Consider the following 13,743-nt stretch of genomic DNA (forward strand, 5'->3'; position numbering starts at 1 on the left):
GAAGGAGAGAAGAAGAAGGAGTGAGGAGAGAAAAGAAGAGGGAGAGAAGGAGAAGGAGAGAGGAAAAGAAGGAGTGGGAGAGTGAAGTGAAGAAGAGGGAGAGAAAGAGAAGGAGAGAAAAGAAGGAGTGGGAGAGTGAATAGTAGAAGAGGAAGAGAAGGAGAAGGAGAGAAAAGAAGGAGTGGGAGAGAGAAGAGAAGAAGAGGGAGAGAAGGGGAAGGAGAGAAGGAGAAGGAGAGAAGAAGAAGGAGTGAGAGAGAGAGAGAGAGAAGAGAAGAAGAGGAGAGAAGGAGAAGGAGGGAAGAGAAGGAGAGAGAAGTAGAAGAAGGAGAAAAAAAGGGGTTAGAAGAGAGGAGAGGAGAAGAAGAAGGAGAAGGAGAGAGGTAGAAGAAGAAGAAGAAGAGATAGAAGGAGAGAGGAGAGAAGTAGTAGAGGAAGAAGAAGAAGAAGAGGTAGAAGGAGAAAAGGAGTGGAGAGAGAGAGAGAGAGAGTAGGAGAATAAGAGAAAAGAAGAAGAAGAGGAAGAGGGGAGGAAGAGAAGAAGGAGAAGAGGAGGAAAAGAAGAAGAAAAGAGAGAGAGAGAGAAAGAAAGAAGGAGAGGGAGTGAGAGTTGGTGAGCAACTGCAAGGAGCCACACTCAAACAACCCCCTCGGCGAAGGACCCCATCCAGCGATCTTTCCTACCCGAAGCTGTCATCCCAAAAACTGTTAAGATCCGGACTTTCCAATCTCCGCAAGGCGAATGGCTCCCAAGAAGAAAGTCGCGGGAAGCGTAGATGCCAAAGCTATGGTAATGCTGGAGAGGCGAGTGGAGTGACCAACGCAACAAATATGAATCAAAACCAGGTTCTAAGCTTTAAAATTAATTAGGTATTATTTCTCGTGGAAGAGATGAAAGGGTTTGTGATGTGCATGGAACAAGAACGAGTCTTAGGGATTTTGTTTACTCTAAGCACTAAGCTGCATGCATGAAACGGTAGAGTTTGGAATTCACATAAGATTATATGTATGAAATGATAGCTTTTACACACATAAAATGATAAGGTTATAGCCTTACTTCACATAAAATGATAGCTTTTTAACCAGTTCGATGCATGAATAGTCATTTAGAATTCACATTTCGCAATCATGGTTAAAAGAAACACATGAAATGTTAGTTTTTGTTCATGAGATACACTTGCACCATTGGACAAAACCCTAGACTTTCATATACGCAAGACACATGTGATCCGATGCATCAGGAATAAGTACTCGTTGCCAGGAATGAAAAGAGATAATGGTCATTTAGGAGGTACAACTATACTAAACGCACCATGTGCATGATGGATAAGGTTGATTGGGAAATCCTACATAGAACCGCACTAAGAGAATTGGAAGGATCGCATGCATCTAGACTGCATCCTGAAGGTCTAAATGAAGAATCATGTGTTGCCAAGTGTAATAACCGAACTTGGTTAGAACTAGAAGAATAAAAGACCTTTGGTTGGGTTGTGAATGAAGGCATGACCGTTGCCTTAATTGTCCAGTTAATGCTTGGGTTAGGTTAAGATACCATAAGGAAGAACCCAAGGAAAGAGCAACTCAAAATAAGTTAACTTACATTTGCTTGTGTAATCTTGTTTGAGATTATTGGGATCTCGCCAAGTTGTGAAAAGAACCAAGATCGAATGATGGGAGAATTCGGGGAAAAAGGAGTCACACCTTAGCAGTCGTCGTACAAACGACCTCCAAAATGTTTGTGCTTGTACTTAGGTACATTATTTGATCTCTTTTCTCAAGGAACTAATTCAGTTAAAAATTTTAATGCTTCAGGTTGAAAGCTTGGAGGGAGAGGCAGGAACAATTACCTCCGACTGTCTGCCTGGCCCTATCCAAGGGGGTTGTTAGTTGCACCGGGTATATGGACCTAACCCGCCATGAGAGGTCTCTCCGTGGGTACTGCTTGGAGCGAGAGGATGCTTGGGTACCAGGGGAGGCTCTGGCTGTAAATACCTTGCCTCCGGATCCCGCACAAGAGGCTGACATGACTCGAGATGGGATCTCGAGGCCATGTACTAGTCAACGGGCGGAACTTGGAGCAACAATCCTGTAGATTGCTGGGATAGCCTTCGGGCGTGATATTAGATGTACTCCAGGATTTTGATAAATAAAGAGCAGATATTGGAGAAAAAGGAATTTGCTTGACATTGTTTTTGTGTCAGTACCTAAGTTGCGTGAAGGAACCCGTGATTAATTAAGGAAGCTGCTTTTGCATGTCAAAACATAATGTGGTAGGTAATTAGATAACTAAAGCAAACTGAGGAAAGTGCGGTGGACGTGACTTAGGTCCGTCCTACAGAAGGGTGGTCCCAGTTAGTTGGGAACTTTTCTCAAATGATGAGATAATAAGACAATGAAGACCTAGTGTCAGTAGATGTAGAATTCCTGGTTTATTCTGTTTTAGGGGAAAGGGAATGGGACTATGCCATATGGCAGAGAGGTTGACTCCGCATCCCTCTCGTTTCCCATTCTCCATGAACCAAGTGCAACATGAAACCGCTTTGATTCTGTTGTTCCTACGAAAGGAGGTACATCTGGAGCTCGACGCTAGCTTCTTCCTAGAGACATTGCTGATAGGAAAGGAACCCTGACCTCAGGTCGATCCCAAGTGGGAATGGCCAGACACTTACGCTTGGGGCAGACTCGGGAAGACCTAGATCTCAAACCCTATGTCATTCCTTGCAAGTGCCAGGCGGAGCCTTCTAGACCCTCCTCCCGATGGGCTACTAAGACGTGTCCCACAAGCGGACAAGCAGACACATTACAATTCCCCCAAACGTTGCTCGCTCTTTGGAGTCACACAGTCATTAGTCTTATCATAATATTCAAGGTCACCACACATGAGAAGGTCCTCTGGCTCTCCAACATTGAAGCTAAGCTTGGTGAATGTAGTAAAAGGGATTTAATTTAACATAGTCCATTCAGGCTAAATGTCAATAGAACTACGAAAGATAGTAGCCTCAAGGCATTGCGTATTCCGAATTTGATTGTAGAGTCAATTCTGGCGGAGTTTCTCTTTCTCAAACTCATGCTTACTAGAGAGTTAAAAACTATAGAGCTATCTTGAAGCTTAATAAAGTAGCAAGGTGAGCTACTCAAGTAGGAATACCATTTTGTTGGACTACCATTTTGCTATGAATACCTTATTGCCAACTATGCTGACCTCCCCTCCATCATTGCTAAAGTGCAAGGAGAAAGTGAAAGTAGAATTTGCTGTTCGAAGGGCCACATCAAGAGTTGCAAGCTGCAAGGGAAAAGCTGGCAGGAGAACACTAGCATTGTTGAAGTGAAGACGAGAAGAGGAGTAGGTTGTTGGTTAGTTAGGTTGAAAGAGGCAACAGAAGGGGAGAAGAGGAGGAGCATGTTGTTGGTCTCAGTAGTTTGTTGGGCTGAAAGAGGTGATAGATTTGGTGCTTTTTGGACAATATTTTAGAAGGGGGTGGAGGATTTTAAAAAAACCCTCCATGTGGCCTTGTTTTTTGGCTAGAGGCTATTTTGTCCTAGGCACCTTCTAGAAAACTATTCCCTTCTAGAAACCCTTGCTAGAATAGCTCCCTGGTGTGGGAGAAGCATATGCCTTGCCTGCATTCTGAGGAATTGAAGCAATTGAAGACGGGATGGAACCCCAATCCTCCAATGTAAAAAGTTTGATACCAAGGGGACAAGTCAAGCAACGGGGGAGGGGGAGGCATCAGCGGTGTGGACGAGGCATCATGTGGTCCACCCTAATCATGCACCCATCCAAGAATTGATTATTCATTTTCTACTGTGCAACATCTGCTTGAGCCTCCTCAAGGAAGATGACAAAGCTGAAGCCCTTTGACCTGTTCGTCTCATAGTCCATGATAACATGGCAGTCGATAATCTCGTTGTGTGCTTGGAAGGCCTTGTGGAGGGACTCCTCATCAGTGTGTATGCTAGGCTACTAACAAAGAGACAGGACATGGCTCGCATCTACACGAAGCTAAATCCATGCTGAGGGCTTGGCCTCACATATTTTGATCCATGTCTTCTCTCGCATATTTTGTATCCTCTTTCCTATCCTTGGTACCGTCATGTCAGTCTCAAACATCTCTGTCAAAGCATATGTCACATGCAATAATTTGCATCCATCAGATGCAGTCTTGTCTTATTTAGAAAACTGTCCTATAGGACCACCCTACAGAAAACTGCTCATATCTTTTGAAACATAACTTGGATCACTAAGCTTTGAAAAGAAAAAATGTAGCCCCGCTTGTGATGTACAACTTTTTAGAAGTCACTAGGATCAAATTTTGAAATTTTCAAACCCTAAAATTTTATGCGCAACGTACAACTATTCACTATAACATGTTGTCCCGGCTAGATATCAACCTTCTTGACTTTTTATCTCCTGCATATGAACATGAGTACAAACTTTGTAGGACCCTTCCCATGGTATCAAATCCCATTCTGGATGCATCGGTCACTATTAATCCTCTCCCAATTAAAATAGTTTTACACATCTTCAATTTAGCTGTGTCTATCCACTATAGTTTCCAACAGCCATATCGCCCTCCTAGGTCAAACATCCACTAGATAGTCAACCGTTAAGGCATAAATACATGCAAGACATCCCCTTCAGCTTTAAATAGCTTGCATATCACAAGAAATATGCCAAGATCAAAGATCAACATCATTAACCTACTTAATCTGTTTAGGTCATCTTTCTTTGCATCCCGAACGATGGTATCCTTTGTAACCTGCATCAATGTCTCTATTGTATTTTCTATTATTTGTTTACTCTTAACATTATCCACATTCTCTTTCTTAGTATCATTCATTCCTTTGAACTTTGCAGCATCTACATTTTCAGCCTTCATATATGCATCATCAAACTCTATAGCATCCACATCCACAAACTTTGCATCATATTTGAGCTCTTTTTTCATCATGAATCTCTATATCATCTGCAAGCTCTTCCATAGTTTCCTCTGTATCATCAATTTTTTCTACATCTTGCATGTCATCATGCATGTCATGTGCTCCACCCGCTAATATTGCATCTGTAATAACTACCATTAATGCAAATGTATTGTTAAGCAAAAGTCAAAATCTCTATATCTTTGGTATTCTCCTGTAATGCCTCTAGTGATGTTGGTACCTTGCCTCTATTGTCTGACCATTCATTGAGCTTTGGTTTTGAGGCCCTACATGTTCTTGACTTGGGCTTCTCTTTTCTCTCAATTCATGGTCTTCCTGGTCTCAGGACTCGTATTGTCTACATCAAGCTAGCTGTCTTTGTTGCGGATTCTTCTATAGGAGCCACTTTTGTGATAGGTTGGCAGGAGACGGGGCTACATGACCTCATGTCAGTCTCAAATATCTCTATCAAAGCATATGCCACATGCAATACTTTACATCCATTAGATTCAGTCTGATCCTGTCCAGAAAACTGTCCTAAAGGACCACCCTGCAGAAAACTACTCATATCTTTTTAACCATAACTCAGATCGCCAAGCTTTAAAAAGTAAAAATGTAGCCCTACTCGTTATCTACAACTTATTTGATGACACTCGGACCAAATTCTGAAGATTTCAGCCCCTAAAATTTTCTGTGCAACCTACAACTGCTCATTATAGCATGTAGTCCTAGCTAGACATCGACCTTCGCGACTCTGTATCTCCTGCATACAAACTCAGATGTTAGCCAGACTTTGTAGGACCCTTCCTAAGGTATAAAAACCCATTTTAAATATGTCGATCACCATTAATCCTCTCCCAATCAAAATAGTTTTAGACATCTTCAATTTAGCCCTACTTGTCAACATCCATTGGATAGTTGACCAAGAAGACACGCACACATGCAAGACATCCCCTTTGGCTTTAATTAACTTGTATATCACATGGAACATGCCAAGATCAAAGATCCACATCATTAACCTATGGTCGATCACATTAGACATTCAAATATGGATTGAAGTCTACTTCCATGCACCCCCCTCTCCCAAAGGGGGTTGGTTCATTGGATGCTACACATCCTTAATCTAGACCTATTAGGTTTTGGAGAACTCACTAGTTGGGCAAAGAGGGTGTAGATGGAGGGTGGCTTGCCTTAGCTACAACCTATTGACTGATTGGCCTCTTCGAATTGCAGTCCCTTTTTTTGTTGTAATCCACAATCAGCCCTTTTAGTAACCTCAACATGTGTCATTGTCATTAACAACTTCTTTCCCTACAACACCCATCAAATTCTATCTAATAACATAAAGCAAAACTTGTAGATTCTGGTGCCAGCAAGTGAAGCAATTTACATATCAATCAATATTGTGAATTTTTTTATTTGTTTGGTGGCAGGACAAAACTAGTACATTTGTTAGTTCTATTAAGGTAATGTACATGTATCAGACCTCAAACTCTTAGCGTGGCCAATTCTAGACCTTTTTTTGATTGAATAGTGATCCCGTTTACCCTCTTCAAAGAACTTTGGACTGTATGTTTACACAAGTTGTTTCCATAGAACCCTTTTGTTTCAATTGTATAGACATCATCTCTAATCCTACAGATATGAGTTTTCTTTAGTAGTCCACCTGTGAGGCAGAGAATCATGGCTTAGACACGAAAGAGGACGATGCTGGTTGATAATTCGGCCCTCTTCTCTGTTCACTGAAATACATAAGAAAATAACTCTTTTTGTTGAGAAAACTCAGTACCCAACCCTCTTTGTTGCATAAAATCAACAATCTCATGGTAGATATCTAAGGAATGTACTTGCACAAAATTGGAACCACTTTGCACCTTTGTTTTCAACATATCTTCAATCTCTGTAATAGTATTCGCATAAGATAGCCCATCATACATCCCATCAATGCACTCCTCATCCTGCAATAAACTTGCTCTTCTCAACCCTTTTTCCTTTCTTCATGCATATTGCTTGGTAACTCTAGACATCTTTGAGCTAAAAGATCAATAAACATTGAAGAAAAAGCATCACTGCTAAGAGGAGAGAGCTTTTCTCTCCTTGTACTACTGTCGTCTTGTAGGACAGAGGAACCTAGTGAAAATTTGGCTCTTTTGTGAGTAGAGGAGAATCCTGCAATGTATCTTTGTTTCATGGGTAATCTACACAAACTATCATAAATTGCTCAGCTCTTTTCCCATCTTTGCTTTGGATCTGCATACATGTAGATCTGTCATCTATAACCTTTGCTTCCATCTGTGCTTCATGATAAAGGGGTGACCCAAATTGACATCATAAGAACATGAATCCTGCATTAAGAAATGACAATCACCCTAAACATTCCCTATGGACACCCTCATATTTGGACATGTTGCATATAGCTCTCTTGCAATATTATTGGTAGCTCTCATTTGTCAACCATGTTCTACATCTACATGCCACTTTTTGCTCTCATACAAACGGCAAACTATAACATTTATCTTTGAGCTCTAATATAGCAAGGCAACACATAGTGTCTCCATCTCTCCAATCTTAAGCACTATCTCTCAATGGGTTCTCATGCCTAATGACTTTTAGAAAAATGCATGCATGTAATTATTACAAGTGCATGATCCTCTAAATAATGCATTGGTTGTATACTCTTCACAATCTTTGGATATACTGCAACACTCTCAACAAGAATTTCATTATCACTCTCCTTAGTCAGCTCCTCAATTGTGATACCTTGCATGACAGGCTCTTCTATAGTCTAAATCACATGTTTCTTTCTCTTTATGATGTTTATAATTTCTTCATCAAACTCTCTCTTTACAATTTCCAAAATCTCTCCTAAGGTGAATTCAATCTTGCTATTCAATATTTCTTTATTCTAGCATCTTGTTTCTTCTACTTCTTCTATGCATCCTCTTTATTCTATTTAGGTTGTGGTTTAGAAGGTGGTGTTGTAGCCTCACCCCTTGTAGTCTTCTTGATAGTATCATCCCTTTTTCGCTTTTCCTTAACAATCACTTATGTACCTAGGATCTTTGTTAAATATGTATAAGCTGAGTATTTATCAATTGGAGATCCCCACCCAATCTTTGTTGCGATGCTCTTCCTTGCACCAAATAAATCTGCTTGCTACACTTAGTCCTTATTCGTAGTCTATAAAGCAAAAGTCCATAACTTTGACTTAAACTTTGGTTTCTTTTCAATCTGAACACCGTAAGCTGAAGCATCTCCTGTGGCTACATAATATGTCTAAGTAGTCATATCCTCAAAAAGCTTCTTCATTCCACCCTTACCAAAATTTATAGCAATATACTTATTAGCCTTGGTTGCACAGATCTTTCTATCCAATCAAAAAATTAAAAAAATTACATAACATTCTTAAATGATTCACAACCTTCCTGCTTAGGGCTATCACACCATATGTATCTACACACTCCTAGGCGAAGTTTGTGAATGACCAATTTTCCCAGAATCTTCCTACTTAGCCAATTTAATCTGCAAATCCTCCATAGTTTTTCACTAGCTTATTAATGACATCCTTTTTCCTTGACTCTTTAAATATTTTATTACTTTATTATTTTCATAAAAAATATTTGCCAATTGATTATAGGATATCTTTGGTTTAGAGAACAAATTGCCACACTTTCGAAAGTCTAAAATACAAGTTTTGCCACATATTCTATAACATGAAAGTATACGTGGCTCTTAAAATCATCTATGGTTTGATGGCTTGGAATCCATGTTCCAAAATGTGTTAGTTGTGTTGGAGACTCAAGAGTTGCGTTTTGAGGTGCATGGGAAGAAAGTTCCATCATGCCTTATGCTTGCTTTTATAGATATTTCTACATTTACAGACTTGGGAGTTTGATTCTCTTGCAATCTAATTGTGCAAACTCTCATATGTTTGTGTGATTTTATTTTGCTTAGCACATAGATTTTTCTTTTCCAACACTATCTTGACCCTACCTACCCTTTTAATCCAAGTAGATAGGTTGCAAGCTTGTCAAACCCCATGTGGATAGTTAGCCATGATTGATGCTAGCAGTTACTAGTTGGCCAGTATTGGTACTAGTTGCTATAGTGACCATTGTTGGCCACTAGACCCTAGTGTGCTAGTAGTTGTAGTGACTAGAAGAGGAGTGGGACAGTTGTGGGAGCTTTCGCTCAACCGCCAAGACCCATGGACCGCTTATTATTTCAACCGTTCCAAGCCGAGCACTAATGGCTACCTCTCACATAGCCGATGCACCATCCATATCTACGGGTGTAGTGAGCTTACCTCCATGCTGATCAAGTTACCTCCTCTCCCACGCACTCCGATAGCTCCACGATCCAAGTGCAAGCTTCAAGCAAGCTCCATCCTCAAGCACCACGCTCCAAGCTCCATAGCCGCAAGCAAGACAAGAGAAGAGAAGAGAAGAGAAGAAGAGAGGAGAAGATGGAGAGCTTCTCCTCCCCGGTCCCTCACCCTCACACACTCACTCCCTCACACTCTCACACTCCCTCTCTCAAGCACAAGCTCAAGGAAGCAAGAACAAGAAGAAGAAGAAGAAGAAGAAGAGGAGAGCCACTTTTGGCCACACACAAGAATGAGCTTCTCATACACTTTTCAACTTTATATACAAAACCCTAAATCCCTTTTAGGTGGTCATCCCCTTATCCCCTTTTTTACATGGTCGGCTGTGGCCTAGGCCCTTTTTCCCATTGTCCTTCTATCTTCCTAGCTTCCTTTCCACCTCCCGTCTACATTTATAAATTGCACGGGTGAGAGCTTGGCGCTCCTTGAATTAAACCATGATGCGCTTGCGCTCTTTTACAAAAGTATTGACTTGCACTTTTCCTTGTGCGCCTTGTTCCCTTATTTAGGACTTTTCTCCTTGTGCGTCTTTGTCTTCCGTTTCACTTTGCCTTCACCTTTGTCTTTTGCTTTAGCTTTTCCAGATTTTCCGCCTCGTTCGTCTTCTAGTTAACATTACCCCCTCCTAGACGAGTGCCAGTCCCATGGCACTCACCGTCGTGGGTAGCAGGCTTTGGCCTGCACTAAAGATGTGGGTGGAAGAGACATTGGTAGTTGTTGTGGAGGAGTGTTGGTGGTGATGTGGAGGAAGGTCATTGGGGGCACGTTGGTGGCCTAGGTGGCTTATGGTAGGATTGTTGGAGTTGGTGGTAGGGTTGTTCCTGATGGCCAGCACAAGTGTTGGTTTGTTGGGGATTCTACACATGACGATTCCTGGTAGGCTTGCAGGATGATAAAGGATAAGAATTCAGAGTTGGATGTCAGTGAAGAGCGAACGACACTTTCGTTGGAGTCTTCAATACCTGCAATTGAAAACCTCTCATAGGTGGTCTCTCCCTAGGGGTAGTGCTAGTCTTCTTTATTGTGCACAAGACATAGTTTAATTAGTTTGGGAGACAGGTCGACTCTAAGCAAGCTAAGAGTATTGTCATGTACTTGAGGACCCAAACTATGTATATATTTTGGTGCAGATATTATGTGAGTGCTCGTGCATACTTGGATATTACGTAGTTAGAAGACCGCGTGCTGGTTTCTCATAGCGATGTGTGGATGAAGCAAAGTTTTCCATGTTGAGAAGAAGTACACGTGAAGGTGTATGCGACATCCTTTGCATTGTGACTACACGACGTAACATAATTGAACACAGGGACATTGCACTATCGGTAATAGCTGGTAGCTATTGGACCTACGTGATGAGGACAGTGTACTTTTCATGGCCATTCATGCAATGCTTACCACAATTGATTGCAATGGTATTAAGGTAGAGTGCAAGAGGGAATCATGTGAATGGGTCAGGGTGAATGGTATGTCCTGCCCTTGATGTGCCTTGAATAATTGTGGGTGATGCTAAGGGGCTAGGGGACTAGGGATGGAGCCAGCCGACCAAGGTCACTGGACGCACCTAATTTGAGGACCCCTAGGTGCTGTGCTGTGATCGTGGGTGCTTCTTATCTTTTCGTTCTTTTCTTTTCTTTTTTCCTTTTTTGTTTTCTTTTTGTTTCTTTTTCTTATGCTTTTTCCTTTCTTTCTTTCTTTCTTTCTTTCTTTCTCTTCTCTTTTCTCCTTTTTTTTTTGGACTTGCCTGAGTACAACCATTGCAATATGTTGAGGCTATCAACCTTTCAATGGGTTGGGAAATGTCAAGCTTCAAAGGCTCAAAAAATGGATATTACAGTGATGATTGTGCCCTAGCCTCATTGTTAGAGAAGCAGTTGTTGAGATGGGGAGATACACTTGAGATATTGCAAACCTCTTTGCAACACGCGATGTCGGTACAATTGAGGTAACAACTGTCGTGAGCCAACTGTAGAGCTTGACCCAGAAAGAGATCGTAGCCCATGACTATGCTTTGGGCCATGCGATGTGGGTACTCGCAAGGGTGATTTTTGCTTTCGGCAGCATGGCTTTGTCGCGGTTATTTGTGAGGTTGGTGGTCTTGCAGTGACTTGGGCATTGAACACGTTTGCATGAAGACATGTGTCATCCTGCATCCACTTGTCACTTCATGAGAGTATATACAAGTCGCATGCGTCAAGTACAACGAACAAATGCAATCATGTCAAGATATTACTTTATCAAAATCCTATGATGCTGATTGCGATGCCTATTCTAGTGCTTGTTAAAGACGTGGCATATATTAGCAATAGGTAAGGAAAGTGTGTATAGGTGGGGAGCTTGCCCCTTTAACCATTAAAAGACAAAAAGTGATGGCAGGATGGCCTTTATTAAGTTTCTTGTATATTATAGGGGCTACTCTATTTGCATGAGGCGGGGTGAGTCCGGGTGGTCAGGTGACTGAGGCTCTGCTGGTGAGGGGCTCCTATGAGGTTGGGCAGGGAAGATGTTGGCCAGGACCTAAATGGTGTAGTCCCTGGCCGCAACTGTTTCTAGAATGCTTTTGAACAATGCATCAAATTCTTCCTTGTCTTGATGTGCCCTCTCCTCTTTCAAGCACCTAGTGTCTGAGCATCTGGTGGGGACCTACACCAGATGCTCAAGCACCTGAATGGTGTAGTCCCTGGGCGCAACTGTTTCTAGAATGCTTTTGAACAATGCATCAAATTCTTCCTTGTCTCGAGCTGCCCTTTCGAGCACCTAGTGCTGCCCGAGCATCTGGTGGGGGCCCACACGATCGGTGTTGCCACGCCTTGTGTGCTCCCTTGAGCTTCTATTCCCCTGACCTAGGGATTTTTCGGCCTACATTCGGTGCGGTGTCACTTGGGGACTCGTTTCTTTGCATACCTTTTGAGGCGAAGGAGCTTGTGCCGCATGCTCCCTTTGATGACAGATAGCGTCTTTGCAAGCCAGCTGCGTTGGGTGCTCCATGTCTGCTACTATAGGGGGACCTGCAAAATGCAAACCAAGTATTAGGCCTTGAGACAGGATAAAACTATTTGCATGGAAGGGATTATACAGTGGGTTATCAAGCGCATATGACAAGAAGGAGAGAGGTGAGGCATGCAGTGTTTGTTGCAGAGGGATGGCCCCCATGATGATGTTTATTTGGCCTCCATCCATTAGTAGATCTTGGCTCGTGCTAAGTTGCATGGACTGGTTGTCATGGAGTGGGGCAGGGCTCATCCTCAGGAGGATAGACCAGAAAGAGGGAAAGGTGTATAGAAAGGGACGGTACCCTACCTGCACCCTTAGATATGTTGGTCAGATCTTCCTATGGTGGTGATGAGGGTTGCATGCCCTCCACTTGGAGGTGATAATGGTCACACAACTTCTAAATGTGTGGTGAGAGGAGGACCTGAGGAGCTTAGCCTGTTGAACCCAACTCTTCTCCTTGTGCTTGACTATCATTGCTTGTGTGTGTTGACATTGTCTATACAAGGTCACAAAGTTCATTGTTTTTTTTTAATGTACATATTTACGAATCCATGTCACTTCTCAAGGATAAAAGCCAATTGTAGAACTCCGGATTGTACTCAAGTGTGGCACACACATCTAGTACTCGTGGTAGCTTACTCAATACCAATAGATATTTTGCGACATCGAGTAGCATGGAACCTTGTCCGAGTCTACTGGCAACATGTAACTCCTCCTCAATGAGAACCTTATCAAACAGAGAGTTCTCTTGGCTAGTTTCAGCTAAGTCCGTACCCCGAATGGCAGTTAGCACTCGAAAGGAAGTTGGTGCCACATAGGTTGGGTCTCTTTGAGACCGCCATTTGGCCAATAGCTCCTCTGAGATTGTCATGATCTGGGCTCCTAGTTCGGCCATTGCAACGCGGTTTTCACCTAATAGTGGTGCATCTTAGACACATACGTGTGCTCTCTAGCTCTCTTAGTCTCGATGTTCTTGGGGTCCACAACCACCTGTTAGCTACTGTTGTTTTCACTATTTTCTCCTCTTTTTCTCGGTCAGTGAAGGTGCATCTCTCAATGACTTAGGACCTTGGACTAGGTCAACCGTTGATGTGCTTGGTTGGGCCTCAGCATTTTCTTTCTCTAGTGTGTCCTCATGGGACATAGCCATGGCCTGCTGAATAGCCTTGCTAGGGTGTGAGGGTACAACTGCCTCCCTTTTTGGAGAGTCTAGCTCTTCCCTTCTGTTTAACTCCTCTAGCCTAGACTTTAGGCTCTTGGGAAGTGCTGGAGTTGTCAATGAAGTTGGTTGCAACACCTCCTCCATAGGTAAACCACTAAGGACAAGTTCTGCAAGGGCCATTGTCACGGCCAAGGGCTGTGACTACTGTGATCCCTGATTAGAAGTTGTGGCAGCTATTTCAGTAAACTGGCTACTACTAGTAGATTGCAGTGTCAAGTCCCTAGGG

Source organism: Lygodium microphyllum, chromosome 1, assembly GCF_053477565.2.
Source record: "Lygodium microphyllum isolate KBCC chromosome 1, Lygodium_microphyllum_v1.1.10, whole genome shotgun sequence".
Classification (NCBI taxonomy): domain Eukaryota; kingdom Viridiplantae; phylum Streptophyta; class Polypodiopsida; order Schizaeales; family Lygodiaceae; genus Lygodium; species Lygodium microphyllum.